Source organism: Mercenaria mercenaria, chromosome 2 (genome assembly GCF_021730395.1).
Source record: "Mercenaria mercenaria strain notata chromosome 2, MADL_Memer_1, whole genome shotgun sequence".
Classification (NCBI taxonomy): domain Eukaryota; kingdom Metazoa; phylum Mollusca; class Bivalvia; order Venerida; family Veneridae; genus Mercenaria; species Mercenaria mercenaria.
Genome location: NC_069362.1, coordinates 50,044,272 through 50,060,112, shown reverse-complemented (window position 1 = coordinate 50,060,112; position 15,841 = coordinate 50,044,272). Strand labels below are relative to the sequence as shown.

Below are 15,841 nucleotides of genomic sequence, written 5' to 3'. Positions count from 1 at the left end.
CTTTAAAGAATGTTTATTTTATTCTTTACAATTTTAGTTGAGATAGTAGATCTGTCTATGATATCAAGTGATAACTTAATGGCCATTACACATTAAAATTTATAAAAGTCCCTTTATGATCTAAACTTTGTTGGTGTGATTCTTAACCCAAAAAAAAAGAACCAAACAAAAAAGCACTTTAAGGTATTAGGCCCATAATAGAGTACCTCCTTTTTGAAGAGTATTCAATTCCTATGATAAACCTACTTTGACTGCAATTTTCAGGGGGGCGTAGGTTCAAGCCCCACTGGGACCAAATTTTTTTCTTATTTTCCTTTTCTGATCGCTCGATGTCCGGCGTCTGTCGTCTGTCTGTCAACAGAGTTCGAAAATGGGTCATCTGGGGTCAAAAACTAGGTCACTAGGTCAAATCAAAGAAAAACCTTGTGTATGCGATAGAGGCTGTATTTTTCAATTGATCTTCATGAATATTAGTCAGAATGATTACCTTGATGAAATCTAGGCCGAATTTGAAAATGGGTCATCTAGGGTCAAAAACTAGGTCACTAGGTCAAATCAAAGAAAAACCTTGTGTATGCGATAGAGGCTGTATTTTTCAACTGATCTTCATGAATATTGGTCAGAATGATTATCTTGATAAAATCTAGGCCGAGTTCGAAAAGGGGTCAACTGGGATCAGAAACTAGGTCACTAGGTCAAATCGAGGAAAAACCTTGTGTATGCGATAGAGGCTGTATTTTTCAATTAATCTTCATGAAACTTGGTCAGAATGATAACCTTGAAGAAATCTAGGCCGAGTTCGAAAATGGGTCATCTGGGGTCAAAAACTAGGTCACTAGGTCAAATCAAAGAAAAACCTTGTGTATGCGATAGAGGCTGTATTTTTCAATTGATCTTCATGAATATTGGTCAGAATGATTAACTTGATGAAATCTAGGCCGAGTTCGAAAAGGGGTCATCTTGGGTCAAAAACTAGGTCACTAGGTCAAATCAAAGAAAAACCTTGTGTATGCGATAGAGGCTGTATTTTTCAACTGATCTTCATGAATATTGGTCAGAATGATTACCCTGATGAAATCTAGGCCGAGTTCGAAAAAGGGTCAACTGGGATCAGAAACTAGGTCGCTAGGTCAAATCAAGGAAAAACCTTGTGCATGCGATAGATGCTGTATTTTTAGCTCACCTGAGCAATGCTCAGGTGAGTTTTTCTGATCGCTCGATGTCCGGCGTCTGTCGTACGTCGTCTGTCGTCTGTCGTCTGTCAACATTTAGCTTGTGTATGCAATAGAGGCTGTATTTTTCAATTAATCTTCATGAATATTAGTCAGAATGATAACCTTGATGAAATCTAGGCCGAGTTCGAAAATGGGTCATCTCGGGTCGAAAAACTAGGTCACTAGGTCAAATCAAAGAAAAACCTTGTGTATGCGATAGAGGCTGTATTTTTCATTTATTCTTCATGAATATTGGTCAGAATGATAACTTTGATGAAATCTAGGCCGAGTTCGAAAATGGGTCATCTCGGGTCAAAAACTAGGTCACTAGGTCAAATCAAAGAAAAACCTTGTGTATGCAATAGAGGCGGTATTTTTCAATTAATCTTCATGAATATTGGTCAGAATGATAACCTTGATGAAATCTAGGCCGAGTTCGAAAATGGGACATCTCGGGTCAAAAACTAGGTCACTAGGTCAAATCAAAGAAAAACCTTGTGTATGCAATAGAGGCTGTATTTTTCAATTGATCTTCATGAATTTTGGTCAGAATGATTGCCTTGATGAAATCTAGGCCGAGTTCGTAAATTGGTCATCTCTGGTCAAAAACTAGGTCACTAGGTCAAATCAAAGAAAAACCTTGTGTATGCGATAGAGGCTGTATTTTTCAATTGATCTTCATGAATTTTGGTCAGAATGATTGCCTTGATGAAATCTAGGCCAAGTTCGAAAATGGCTCATCTGGGGGGTCAAAAACTAGGTCACTAGGTTAAATCAAAGAAAAACCTTGTGTATGCGATAGAGGCGGTATTTTTCAATTGATCTTCATGAATTTTGGTCAGAATGATTACCTTGAAGAAATCTAGGCCGAGTTCGAAAATGGGTCATCTTGGGTCAAAAACTAGGTCACTAGGTCATATCACGTAAAAACCTTGTGTATGCGATAGAGGCTGTATTTTTCAATTGATCTTCATGAATTTTGTTCAGAATGATTACCTTGATGAAATTTAGACCAAGTTCGAAAATGGGTCATCTGGGGTCAAAAACTAGGTCACTAGGTCAAATCAAAGAAAAACCTTGTGTATGCAATAGAGGCGGTATTTTTCAACTGATCTTCATGAAATTTAGCCAGAATGATAACCTTGATAAAATCTAGGCCGAGTTCGAAAATGGGTCATCTGGGGTCAAAAACTAGGTCACTATGTCAAATCGAAGAAAAACATTGTTTATGCAATAGAGGATGTATTTTTCAATTGATCTTCATGAAATTTGGTCAGAGTGATTGCCTTGATGAAATCTAGGTCGATTTTGAATATGGGTTATCTGAGGTCAAAAATTAGGTCACTAGGTCAAATTAAAGAAAAATCTTATGTATGCGATAGAGACTGTTTTTTTCTATTGATTTTTATGAAATTTGGTCAGGTTGATTGCCTTAATAAAATCTAGGTCGATTTTGAATATGGGTCATCTGAGGTCAAAAACTAGGTCACTTGGTCAAATCAAAGAAAAAACATCTGTATGTGATATAGAGGCTGTATTTTTCAGTTGATCTTCATGAATTTTGGTCAGAATGATTGCCTTGATAAAATCTAGGTCGAGTTTGAACATGGGTCATCTAGGGTCAAAAACTAGGTCATATCTAAGAAAATGCTTGTTTTATCGCAAGAGACCAGTTTTTTGGTCCAATCTTAATGAAAATTGGTCAGAATATTTGTTTCCATGAAATCACTAGGTCAAACATGTTTTACACTGTTATGGAGTGTTTCTTAGGTGAGCGACCTAGGGCCATCTTGGCCCTCTTGTTTAATTAATCTTCATGAATTTTGGTCAGGATGATTGCCTTGATGAAATCTAGGTCAAGTTCGAATATGGGTCATCTGGGATCAAAAAGTAGGTCACTAGGACAAATCAAAGGAAAAGCTTGTATATGCCATAGAGGCTGTATTTTTCAATAGATCTTCCTGAAATTAAGTCAAAATGATAACTTTAATGAATTCTAGGCCGAGTTCGCAAAATGGGTCATCTGGGGTCAAAAACTAGGTCACTAGGTCAAATCAAGGAAAAAACTTGTGTATGCAATAGAGGCTGTATTTTTCAATTGATCTTCATGAATATTGGTCAGAATGATTGCTTTGATGAAATCTAGGCCGAGTTCGAAAATGGGTCATCTGGGGTCAAAAACTAGGTCATATCTAAGAAAATACTTGTTTTAACTCAAGAGACCACATTTTTAGTCCAATCTTAATGAAAATTGACCAAAATATTTGTTTTCATGAAATCAGTAGGTTAAACATGTTTACACTGTTATAGTATGTTTCTCAGGTGAGTGTCCTAGGGCCATCTTCGCCCTCTTGTTTTCTAGTAAGTTTTTACTTCTTTCAAGATTTGTTATTGAATTATTGTACAAAAATGGAAAAAAAAAAGATTTTTAAGCGATTTCTTGCTGTTCAAAGTGAATTTACCTCTGAAACAGAAGGGGTAGAGTTAGACATCTCTAAAAATACTGAGTTTCATATGGTAAAAGTTCTAAATTTTGCCTTCATTCTTTAGATTACATATTGTGAAAAAAATGTAGGTAGGTTTTACTTCTGCCCCAAGGTTATTAGTCCCCTACTGGTTGAAAACCAGTTTTGGGGACTATAGGAATGCACTTTTCCGTCATTCTGTCATTCCGTCCGTCCGCAATTTCGTGTCCGGTCCATAACTCTTTTATCCATGAAGGGATTTTATTATTACTTGGCACAAATGTTCCCCATGATGAGACGACGTGTCATGTGCAAAACCCGGACCCCTAGCTTAAAGGTCAAGGTCACAATTGGAGGTCAAAGGTCAACAGGGCTTTTTTCCTGTCCGGTCCATAACTCTCCCATCCATGAAGGGATTTTAATATCACTTGGCACAATTGTACCTCATAATAAGACGATGTGTCGTGCACAACTTTCAGACCCCTAGCTCAAAGGTCAAGGTCACACTTAGTAGTCAAATGTTAACATGGCATGAACAGGGTCTGTTTCGTGTCCGGTCCATAACTCTTTCATCCATGAAGGGATTTTATTATTACTTGACACAAATGTTCCCCATGATGTGACGACGTGTCATGCTCAAAACCCGCACCCTAACTCAAAGGTCAAGGTCACAATTGGAGGTCAAAGGTCAACAGGGCTTTTTTCCTGTCCGGTCCATAACTCTCTCATCCATGAAGGGATTTTAATATCAATTGGCAAAATTGTACGTCATAATAAGACGATGTGTTATGCACAACTTTCAGACCCCTAGCTCAAAGTTCAAGGTCACACTTAGTAGTCAGATGTTAACATGGCATGAACAGGGTCTGTTTCGTGTCCGGTCCATAACTCTCCATAACATAAGGGATTTCAATATTACTTGGCACAGATGTTCTCCATGATGAGAGAACGTGTCATGCGCAAATCCCGAAGCCCTTGCTCAAAGGTCAAGGTCATACTTAGAGGTCAAAGGTCTAATTCAAGAATGACTTTGTCTGGAGCATTTCTTCTTTATGCATGGAGGGATTTTAATGTAACTTGGCACAAATGTTCACCACCATGAGACAAATTGTCTTGCACCAGAACCAGGTCGCTAGGTCTAAGGTCAAGGTCATACTTAGAGGTTAAAGGTCAAAATTCAAGAATGACTTTGTTCAGAGCATTTCTTCTTCATGCATGGAGAGATTTTGATGTAACTTGGCACAAATGTTCACCACCATGAGGCACACTTTTTTAGAATTACCTCCCTTTGTTGTTACTATAAATAGATTACATTGTAACTTTTTAATTACTGGCAGTAGGGAAAAATCGAGACCACTTTTTTTGTGGTACAACATGCATGTTACATCAATATTTAGGTGTATTTTGATCTATCTCTACCTGGTAAAGATTTTCTTGTGGACTTACATTTTATAGATTAATGTCACTTTGTTGTTTCTATAAATAACTTTTATGATAACTTTTTGTACATCATTTACAGATATCAGTTTATTATGTTATACTGCAGTAGAGAAAATTAGGTGCCTTCCAGTAGGGGACTTTGTATTGCATGGCAATACTTCATTCACTTGTTTTTAGCTCACCTGTCACAAAGTGACAAGGTGAGCTTTTGTGATTGCGCGGTGTCCGTCGTCCGTCCGTCCGTGCGTGCGTGCGTCCTTAAACTTTTGCTTGTGACCACTCTAGAGGTCACTTTTTTCATGGGATCTTTATGAAAGTTGGTCAGAATGTTCATCTTGATGATATCTAGGTCAAGTTCGAAACTGGGTCATGTGCCATCAAAAACTAGGTCAGTAGGTCTAAAAATAGAAAAACCTTGTGACCTCTCTAGAGGCCATATATTTCACAAGATCTTCATGAAAATTGGTCAGAATGTTCACCTTAATGATATCTAGGTCAAGTTCGAAACTGGGTCACGTGCCCTCAAAAACTAGGTCAGTAGGTCTAAAAATAGAAAAACCTTGTGACCTCTCTAGAGGCCATATATTTCACAAGATCTTCATGAAAATTGGTCAGAATGTTCACCTTGATGATATCTAGGTCAAGTTCGAAACTGGGTCACGTGCCCTCAAAAACTAGGTCAGTAGGTCTAAAAATAGAAAAACCTTGTGACCTCTCTAGAGGCCATATATTTCACAAGATCTTCATGAAAATTGGTCAGAACGTTCACCTTGATGATATCTAGGTCAGGTTCAAAACTGGGTCACGTGTTGTCAAAAACTAGGTCAGTAGGTCATATAATAGAAAAACCTTGTGACCTCTCTAAAGGCCATATTTTTCATGGGATCTGTATGAAAGTTAATCTGAATGTTCATCTTGATGATATCTAGGTCAAGTTCGAAACTGGGTCACGTGCAGTCAAAAACTAGGTCAGTAGGTCTAAAAATAGAAAAACCCTGTGACATCACTAGAGGCCATATATTTCATGAGATCTTCATGAAAATTGGTCAGAATGTTCACCTTGATGATATCTAGGTCAAGTTCGAAAGTGGGTCATGTGCCTACAAAAACTAGGTCAGTAGGTCAAATAATAGAAAAACCTTGTGACCTCTCTAGAAGCCATATTTTTCATGAGATCTTCATGAAAATTAGTGAGAATGTTCACCTTGATGATATCTAGGTAAAGTTCAAAAGAGGGTCACGTACCTTCGAAAATTAGGTCAATAGGTCAAATAATAGAAAAACCTTGTGACCTCTCTAGAGACCATATTTTTCAATGGATCTTCATGAAAATTGGTCAGAATTTTTATCTTGATAATATCTAGGTCAAGTTCAAAACTGGGTCACATGAGCTCAAAAACTAGGTCACTATGTCAAATAATAGAAAAAACGACGTCATACTCAAAACTGGGTCATGTGGGAAGAGGTGAGCGATTCAGGACCATCATGGTCCTCTTGTTTAATGAAGTGAGCAAAATTCAAACCAGACCCGCAGGATTCAACCTTAATTTTTAGCTCGACTATTCGAAGAATAAGTAGAGCTATCCTACTCACCACGGCGTCGGCGTCACACCTTGGTTAAGTGTTTCGTACCAGTCCACATTTTGACAAAGTCTTTTGAGATAAAGCTTTGAAACTTTCAACACTTGTTTACCATCACCATAGCCAGTTATAGGCAAGAGCACATAACTCCATCAAGGATTTTGGCTGAATTATGGCCCCTTTTGACTTAGAAATCTTGGTTAAGTTTTTCGTACCAGTTCATATTTTGACAAAGTCTTCTGAGATAAAGCTTTGAAACTTTCAACACTTTTTTTCCATCACCATGTCCAGGTTTAGGCAAGAGCACATAACTCCATCAAGGATTTTGGCTGAATTATGGCCCTTTTTTACTTAGAAATCTGTGTTAATATTTCGTACCAGTTCATATTTTAACAAAGTCTTTTGAGATAAAGCTTTGAAACTTTCAACACCTGTTTACCATGACCATATCCAGTTATAAGCAAGAGTACATAACTCCATTAAGGATTTTGGCTGAATTATGGCCCCTTTTGACTTAGAAATCCTGGTTAAATTTTCTGTATCAGTTCATATTTTTTGTAAAGTGTTTGACATATGGCTTTGAAACTTTTATCTCATGTTCAGTATAATAGTCTCTATCTGTAGGAAAGAGTACATAACTCTTTCCTCTATTTTGGCTGAATTATGGCCCTTTTTGGACATTGAAATTTGTTCTGTTTTCATACAAGTCCACGTTTTGTCAAAACTATTTGACATATGGCTTTTAAACTTTGAACACTTGTTTATCATTATGATTTCCATCTGTAGGCAAGAGTACATAACTATTTTGACTGAATTATGGCCCTTTTTTGTGCCCCCGAAGGGAGGCATATAGTTTTTGAACCGTCTGTCTGTCTGTCGGTCTGTCGGTCTGTCAGTCTGTCCGCATTTTTCGTGTCCGGTCCATATCTTTGTCATCGATGGATGGATTTTCAAATAACTTGGCATGAATGTGTACCACAGTAAGACGACGTGTCGCGCGCAAGACTCAGGTCCGTAGCTCAAAGGTCAAGGTCACACTTAGACATTAAAGGTTATTGCATTGATGGGCGTGTCCGGTCCATATCTTTGTCATCGATGGATGGATTTTCAAATAACTTGGCATGAATGTGTACCACAGTAAGACGATGTGTCGCGCGCAAGACCCAGGTCCGTACCTCAAAGGTCAAGGTCACACTTAGACATTAAGGGATAGTGCATTGATGGCGTGTCCGGTCCATATCTTTGTCATCGATGGATGGATTTTCAAATAACTTGGCATGAATGTGTACCACAGTAAGACGACGTGTCGTGCGCAAGACCCAGGTCCGTATCTCAAAGGTCAAGGTCACACTTAGACATTAAGGGATAGTGCATTGATGGGCGTGTCCGGTCCATATCTTTGTCATCGATGGATGGATTTTCAAATAACTTGGCATGAATGTGTACCACAGTAAGACGACGTGTCATGTGCAAGACCCAGATCCGTAGCTCAAAGGTCAAGGTCACACTTAGATGTTAAAGGTCTTTTTTCATGATAGTGCATTGATGGGCGTGCCCGGTCCATATCTTTGTCATTCATGCATGCATTTTAAAATAACTACGCATAAATGTGTGACACAGTAAGACGACGTGTCACGCGCAAGACCCAGCTCTGTAGGTCAAAGGTCCTAAACTCGAACATCGGCCATAACTATTCATTTAAAGTGCCATCGGGGGCATGTGTCATCCTATGGAGACAGCTCTTGTTGACTTTGAAATTGGTTCATACATTGCCATTTAGTGCAAGACTTATCGAAATCAAAGACATTTAGTGCAAGACTTATCGAAATCAAAGAAATATAGGAACATTGTTTGTCTAATCTATTTATTTCTTTTGTCTGAATATCTGTGGAAATATTTTGACCCCATTCTTCAATCAATTCTTCGAATAGTCGAGCGCGCTGTCATCAGACAGCTCTTGTTCAATGTTGGAGTTACAATTCTGTCTCCTTAAATCCGTTTACTCGAGGCACCCTAGCAAAAATGATATCGACAGTTTTTATTTTAAGTTTTATAATTGTTTACCAATAGTTTGATGTTTTTTTTCATAAAAAATAATGGTATAATGAATTCTCTGCAAACGTTTTGGATAAAGGCCACCACTTTTAAATTTATCTCTACTTGAGCTTGAGGAAATACCATTAATTACACAAAATTCATAAAAAAAACGGCAAGGTAAAAGTTTTTAAAAATTTGCAACTAAGTGCGAAACACGGTCAACTGTAAGAATATACCCAGCAAATGCCATTCTTTAAACATTACTATTAGGGGCCTAATACCTTGATAAGATAAAAGGAACATAATTAAACTGAAGTACTACAGATGTAGCCAAATTGAAGCTATAACCAAATTCCAAATTTCAGATTGAATTTTATCACTCCAAAGAAGTCTGTATGTCTTTATAGTACACTGAAAAATGTATTAAAGTTTAATCTGTTTTTAGCTCACCTGAGCACAAAGGTGAGCTTTTGTGATCACCCTGTGTCCGTTGTCCGTTCGTCCGTCCGTTCGTCGTCAACAATTTGACTGTTAACACTCTAGAGGTCACAATTTTGACCCAATCTTAATTAAACTTGGTCAGAATGTTACCCTCAATAAAATCTAGGAAGAGTTTGATATAATTGGGTCATCTGGGGTTAAACACTAGGTCACCAGGTCAAATAAAAGGAAAAGCTTGTTAACACTCTAGAGGTCACAATTTTGACCCAATCTTATTGAAACTTAGTCAGACTGTTACTCTCAATTAAATCTTGGACGAGTTTGATATTGGGTCATCTGGGGTCAAAAACTAGGTCACCAGGTCAAATCAAAGGAAAAGCTTGTTAACACTTTAGAGGTCACAATGTTGGCCCAATCTTAATGAAACTTGGTCAGAATGTTACTCTCAGTAAAGTCTTGGATGAGTTCAATATTGGGTCATCTGGGGTCAAAAGCTAGGTCACCAGGTCAAATCAAAGGAAAAGCTTGTTGACACTAGAGGCCACATTTATGACTGTATCTTCATTAATCTTGGCCACAATGTTTATCTTGATGGTCGCAAGATCCAGTTTGAATCTGGGTCATGTAGGATCAAAAACTAGGTCACCAGGTCAAATCAAAGGAAAAGCTTGTTAAAACTGTAGAAGCCACATTTATGACCATATCTTAATGAAACTAGGTCAGAATGTTAATCTTGATGACCTGTAGGTCAAGTTTTAATCTGAGTCAGGTGATGTCAAAAACTAGGTTACTAGGTCAAATCAAAGGAAAAGCTTGTTAACACTCTAGAGGCCACATTTATAATTTATCTTCATGAATCTTAGTCAGAATGTTAATCTTGATGATCTTTAGGTGAAGATCGAATCTGGGTCATGTGGGGTCAAAAACTAGGTCACCGGGTCAAATCAATGGAAAAGCTAGTTAACACTTTAGAGACAACATTTATGACCATATCTTAATGAAACTAGGTCAGAATGTTAATCTCGATGATCTTTAGGTCAATAGGTCAGGTGAGCGATACAGGGCCTTCATGGCCCTTTTGTTATGTATACTTGGATCGGTAAAAAGCTATACATAGCTTATGTTAACTTGTTAAAATATCTCCGACAATAAATAAATTTTGATTTGTTTTTGATTTGATTTTATTTTATTTGACTTTCAGGTGATGGAAAGAAGCTTGTATCTGTTGGCCTTGATGACAACCATTCCATTGTGGTGTGGGATTGGAGAAAGGGAGAGAAACTAGCCACTACTAGGTTTATACCATTTATAGTTACTCCCCTTTTTGCTAGCACATGCACACTTTCCATTTATGGCTAAAATTACAAAACTCACATATTAAAGAAAAAGAAACATATATATCTTATGTAGGCCAGATTAATTTTCTGTTTGAAATCAGAATTACATAATTTGATAACCTTTTAGGTTTTTATCATACATGTATTATTTCCTTATTTTCTAACATTTCCTTCTTGTATGATACTGGGTACTGATTTGCATGTGTTCTTTTAACCTTTACCCTGCTAAATTTCTAAAATGGACTAGCTGGTCTGTCATTCAAATTGGGTAGTACCATTTATTATTCGAAGGGAATTTCACTGAAAATCAAAGTACTGAGAGGACTGATGGGGGCAATGCATTGCAGTTTCAAGACTTGATGTAGCCCATTCATGTCAGGAAAGTACATGCAGGCATTATGTAATGCACTTGTTTGTGGCAAGAAATGGAGTGGTCACAACTTACAATGCACAACAATAAAATTTATTGACTTTGTGTTTAATACACTTCTATATTTTGTTCAAAGGGTAAAGATAAAAAATCTAGTCTTGTTCAGTAGCAGTTGTTCATCGACAAACAAAAACCTTTCATTGCCAGGTTTGATAAAATGAAAAAGATAAAGCTATACAATGTACTTCAGTTTCTTCAATACTTCTGCATGCACTCTATGTTCTGACATCATGTGTTCTTGACAGTCTAACAGAAACTGGCAATCTTTGTAACACTTTATGAAAGTTTGGACAGAAAGTCAAAATATTCCAATATCTGAAAGTTTAAAGGAACAGGATTTCCTTGAACAGACTTTGAAAAATCTAGGCTATATTTTCTAATGTGTAAAATACTTATCAATTAAAAAAGTCAGGAATGTTTTTTGTTACAAATAAGCATCATTTTAATAAGGATTCGTCATTAGATAACACACAAACACCTGTAAAAATATTTTTATAGATCTACCTTTTTTCCATTCCAACTATTGCTAAAATTCACTAACTTCTTTCTTAAAAACATACATGATATATAATGATATTATTATTCATATTGTTTGTTATGTTTGTTGATCAAAATAACATTGTCTATTTCAATTTTAGGTTATTTGATATACACCTGTATTTCAAACTATCAATATCATGGTATAAGAAATACATTAACGACTATGAAAACCGTGATTCGTCATATCAATGAACCTACCGAACTGGCGTATACAGTTAGGTTCGAGTTAATTAGGATACGAAACGCCCGTGGAAAAAGAACAAGATTTCTGGTGGTTCTGTCTTCGAATATCGCCATCAGAAACCATTTGCACCCTCAGATAGATGAAATACATTAAACTGGTAACATAAATGTACATCTGCAGGGATAATTACCAAGAAAATGAGGCCAAAATATAACGGGCGCCTGTGGCAAGTTATCATTGCGGAATGGTGGATTACCTCCCATAGCAAAAATTACTCGGTCTGAAAAATGATGAAATACATATATGTACGCGCAATTATAACAGTATTTAGCGCACTTTTTACGTTAAACGATAATTTTCCTGCAGATAAATACCAATCTGGGAATGAATTTTTTCTTCGGTCCTTTTTCAAGGATTTCCCGAACATTATATGTTAAACACGTCAAATACATAATGTTCTGATCTTTAGACTAAAGAATCGGGCACATGTTCAGTTTGGGAAATGCTGTACTTTTCCAGAATAAGCGCGTTTCTATTGGCCGTATAGTGAGGTCGGATTTCAGGAAAAAGTAAAAAAAAAAAAAATCTCCTGATTGCGATGGCGTGGTGGTTGCTATTGAAATTACTGCATGCCCACAAGATTCTGATGCCATAACTTTTGACATCTCCATGGATTCAAACCTTCCCTAGATGACATGTATATTCAGGATGCTTTCTCCCATTCACAGTACATATCCATATCGACGCACTCTTTGCGAAATCAGCTATATCGGGGGTTTCTTTGCGTCGGCACCGGCTATTGTTTGCTATAAACAGTGCCCAGGTTGGTATGGGAGGCGAAAAATCGAGCTGCCATCCATGATCATAGGTATGCTGCTAAAAAATAAGTAGAGCACAGAACATAAGATTGTCTTTTCTATGTTTTATAGTGTTTACTTTTTGATTATCAGCGATTTTGCTCGCAACTCGATGAAATTTGTTGATGGTGTACTGACATGGAACACTAGCCCGACTTTTTCCACAGTCTTTAACCAGTTTTTGCTTTGATATCATACATATCAAGCGCACTATCTGTATCCATTTATCAATATTCTTCCAAATAATACAGATAAATAGGCCGAAATGTAAATGGAATTTTTCAAAACCACTTACATGTACTTTCGGTTTTGTCGTGGTACCGGCGGTCTCCCTGCATACCATTTTTTAGCTCACCTGTCACAAAGTGACAAGGTGAGCTTTTGTGATCGCGTGATGTCCGTGCGTCCGTCCGTGCGTCCGTCCGTGCATACATGTCAAGTTCCCAGGACAATTTTCCAGGAGATATCAGTTGAAAATCCAGGTGATTTGATGAAAATCCAGGAGTTTTATCGACTGGCATTTTTTAGGAAATTTTAGGTCGAACATAAAACTGTATAACAGATTAATAGATCTAAACCATATCCTTTCTGACTTGATTAATTGATTTGGTAATGGTTTCAGGGGTTGTAATTTGCATTTTATCCTTATCATGCTGGAAACTATTAATTCTGCCTTTGTGACCAGTGCAGATCATGATCAGCCTGCACATACCTGAAGTCTGATCATGATCTGCACTGTATGCCATTCAGTCAGTCACCTCTTTTAACAGTTAATGGTACTGTCCAAATTGAAAGATGGGCAAGTTCATTATAGAAATTTAGCAGGGTAAGGGTTTAAACATTTTTTTCAAAAAAGTATTGATTTAAATTTATTCAATTATTATCTTTTAATAAGCAGAGGAAAATAGTATCCAGTGAATAATCTGCAGGTCTTTTTGACATTCCTAGAATTTTAGCCCAGGAGCAGTAGCTAAAATAGATTGGAAATGAATCTATTTCACCATTTTGACTTTATATAGTTTTAAAAAATTAGAGTTAGTGTTTTTACTCAATAAAAATGAAAATAAAAATACAAAATCATAACTGTTAAAAAATGTTTAAACCTATTTCAAGTTGTTGACACTTCTGCCAACGGTGGTAATGATTCCCATCACTCCAATTTATCTACTCAACAAATCTTTTTCCATCTAAAATTTCCATATCATGACATTATGTAAACTCGCCAATTAACACAATCTAAAAATAGCCCATACATACACCTGTCTACTGATGTCATCAGAGCGTGACCTTGTTAAACTTTTATTGATAGAGTGATAAATTATGTCAGCCACAGTGTGTAATTAGTGATTTAATATTTTATGCTTGGAATTTTGGCCACTGGAATGTAAAAACTGTCTGGCTAAGGCTGGCATCTGTCCAAAATTATACTAAAGGTATGTTTATTATGGAAAAATGATTTTCCGGGAGATATTTAAGTTTTCCGTACGTCCGGGAAATTGGGTCTGAATCCGGGAAAGTCCCGGACTATCCGGCAAACTTGACATGTATGTGCGTGCGTCCGTAAACTTTTCCTTGTGACCACTCTAGAGGTCACATTTTTCATGGGATCTTTATGAAAGTTGGTCAGAATGTTCATCTTGATGATATCTAGGTCAAGTTTGAAACTGGGTCACGTGCCTTCTAAAACTAGGTCAGTAGGTCTAAAAATAGAAAAACCTTGTGACCTCTCTAGAGGCCATATATTTCACAAGATCTTCCTGAAAATTGGTCAGAACGTTCACCTTGATGATATCTAGGTCAAGTTTGAAACTGGGTCACGTGCCGTCAAAAACTAGGTCAGTAGGTCAAATAATAGAAAAACCTTGTGACCTCTCTAAAGGCCACATTTTTCATGGGATCTGTATGAAAGTTGGTCTGAATGTTCATCTTGATGATATCTAGGTCAAGTTTGAAACTGGGTCACGTGCCTTCAAAAACTAGGTCAGTAGGTCTAAAAATAGAAAAACATTGTGACCTCTCTAGAGGCCATATATTTCATGAGATCTTCATGAAAATTGGTCAGAATGTTCACCTTGATGATATCTAGGTTAAGTTCGAAAGTGGGTCACGTGCCTTCAAAAACTAGGTCAGTAGGTCAAATAATAGAAAAACCTTGTGACCTCTCTAGAGGCCATATTTTTCATGGGATCTGTATGAAAGTTGGTCTGAATGTTCATCTTGATGATATCTAGGTCAATTTCGAAAGTGGGTCACGTGACATCAAAAACTAGGTCAGTAGGTCAAATAATAGAAAAACCTTGTGACCTCTCTAAAGGCCATATTTTTCATGGGATCTGTATGAAAGTTGGTCTGAATGTTCATCTTGATGATATCTAGGTCAAGTTCGAAACAGGGTCATGTGCGGTCAAAAACTAGGTCAGTAGGTCTGAAAATAGAAAAACCTTGTGACCTCTCTAGAAGCCATACTTGTGAATGGATCTCCATAAAAATTGGTCAGAATGTTCACCTTGATGATATCTAGGTCAAGTTTGAAACTGGGTCACATGCCTTAAAAACTAAGTCAGTAGGTCAAATAATAAAAAAACCTTGTGACCTCTCTAGAGGCCATACTTTTCATGGGATCTGTATGAAAGTTGGTCTGAATGTTCATCTTGATGATATCTAGGTCAAGTTTGAAACTGGGTCAACTGCGGTCAAAAACTAGGTCAGTAGGTCTAAAATTATTAAAATCTTTTGACCTCTCTAGAGGCCATATTTTTGAATGGATCTTCATGAAAATTGATCTGAATGTTCACCTTGATGATATCTAGGTCAGTTTTGAAACTGGGTCACGTGTGGTAAAAAACTAGGCCAGTAGGTATAAAAATAGAAAAACCTTGTGACCTCTCTAGAGGCCATATTTTTCATGAGATCTTCATGAAAATTAGTGAGAATGTTCACCTTGATGATATCTAGGTAAAATTCAAAACAGGGTCACGTACCTTTCGGAAACTAGGTCAATAGGTCAAATAATAGAAAAACCTTGTGACCTCTCTAGAGACCATATTTTTCAATGGATCTTCTTGAAAATTGGTCAGAATTTTTATCTTGATAATATCTAGGTCAAGTTCAAAACTGGGTCACATGAGCTCAAAAACTAGGTCACTATGTCAAATAATAGAAAAAATGACGTTATACTCAAAACTGGGTCATGTGGGAAGAGGTGAGCGATTCAGGACCATCATGGTCCTCTTGTTTTTTTGATGCACAGGCAGGCTCTCTGCATTACGCACAGAGAGGCTCTAGGCTAATGACTATCTGGAAACATTATAGCTT

General features: G+C 37.0%; 1 protein-coding gene and 1 long non-coding RNA gene across 2 annotated transcripts in view; one reads left to right on the top strand and one right to left on the bottom strand.

The window, feature by feature from the left end:
- The window catches only part of LOC128555113 (target of rapamycin complex subunit lst8-like), a 494,046-nt gene that overhangs the window by 416,490 nt on the left and 61,715 nt on the right, over positions 1-15,841 (bottom strand). The window lies entirely within an intron of this gene.
- The window catches only part of LOC123563854 (uncharacterized), a 41,244-nt gene that overhangs the window by 154 nt on the left and 25,249 nt on the right, over positions 1-15,841 (top strand). The window contains exon 2 of the long non-coding RNA XR_008369796.1: positions 10,380-10,473. This is a non-coding gene — a long non-coding RNA (uncharacterized LOC123563854). The remainder of the gene's footprint in view (positions 1-10,379; positions 10,474-15,841) is intronic.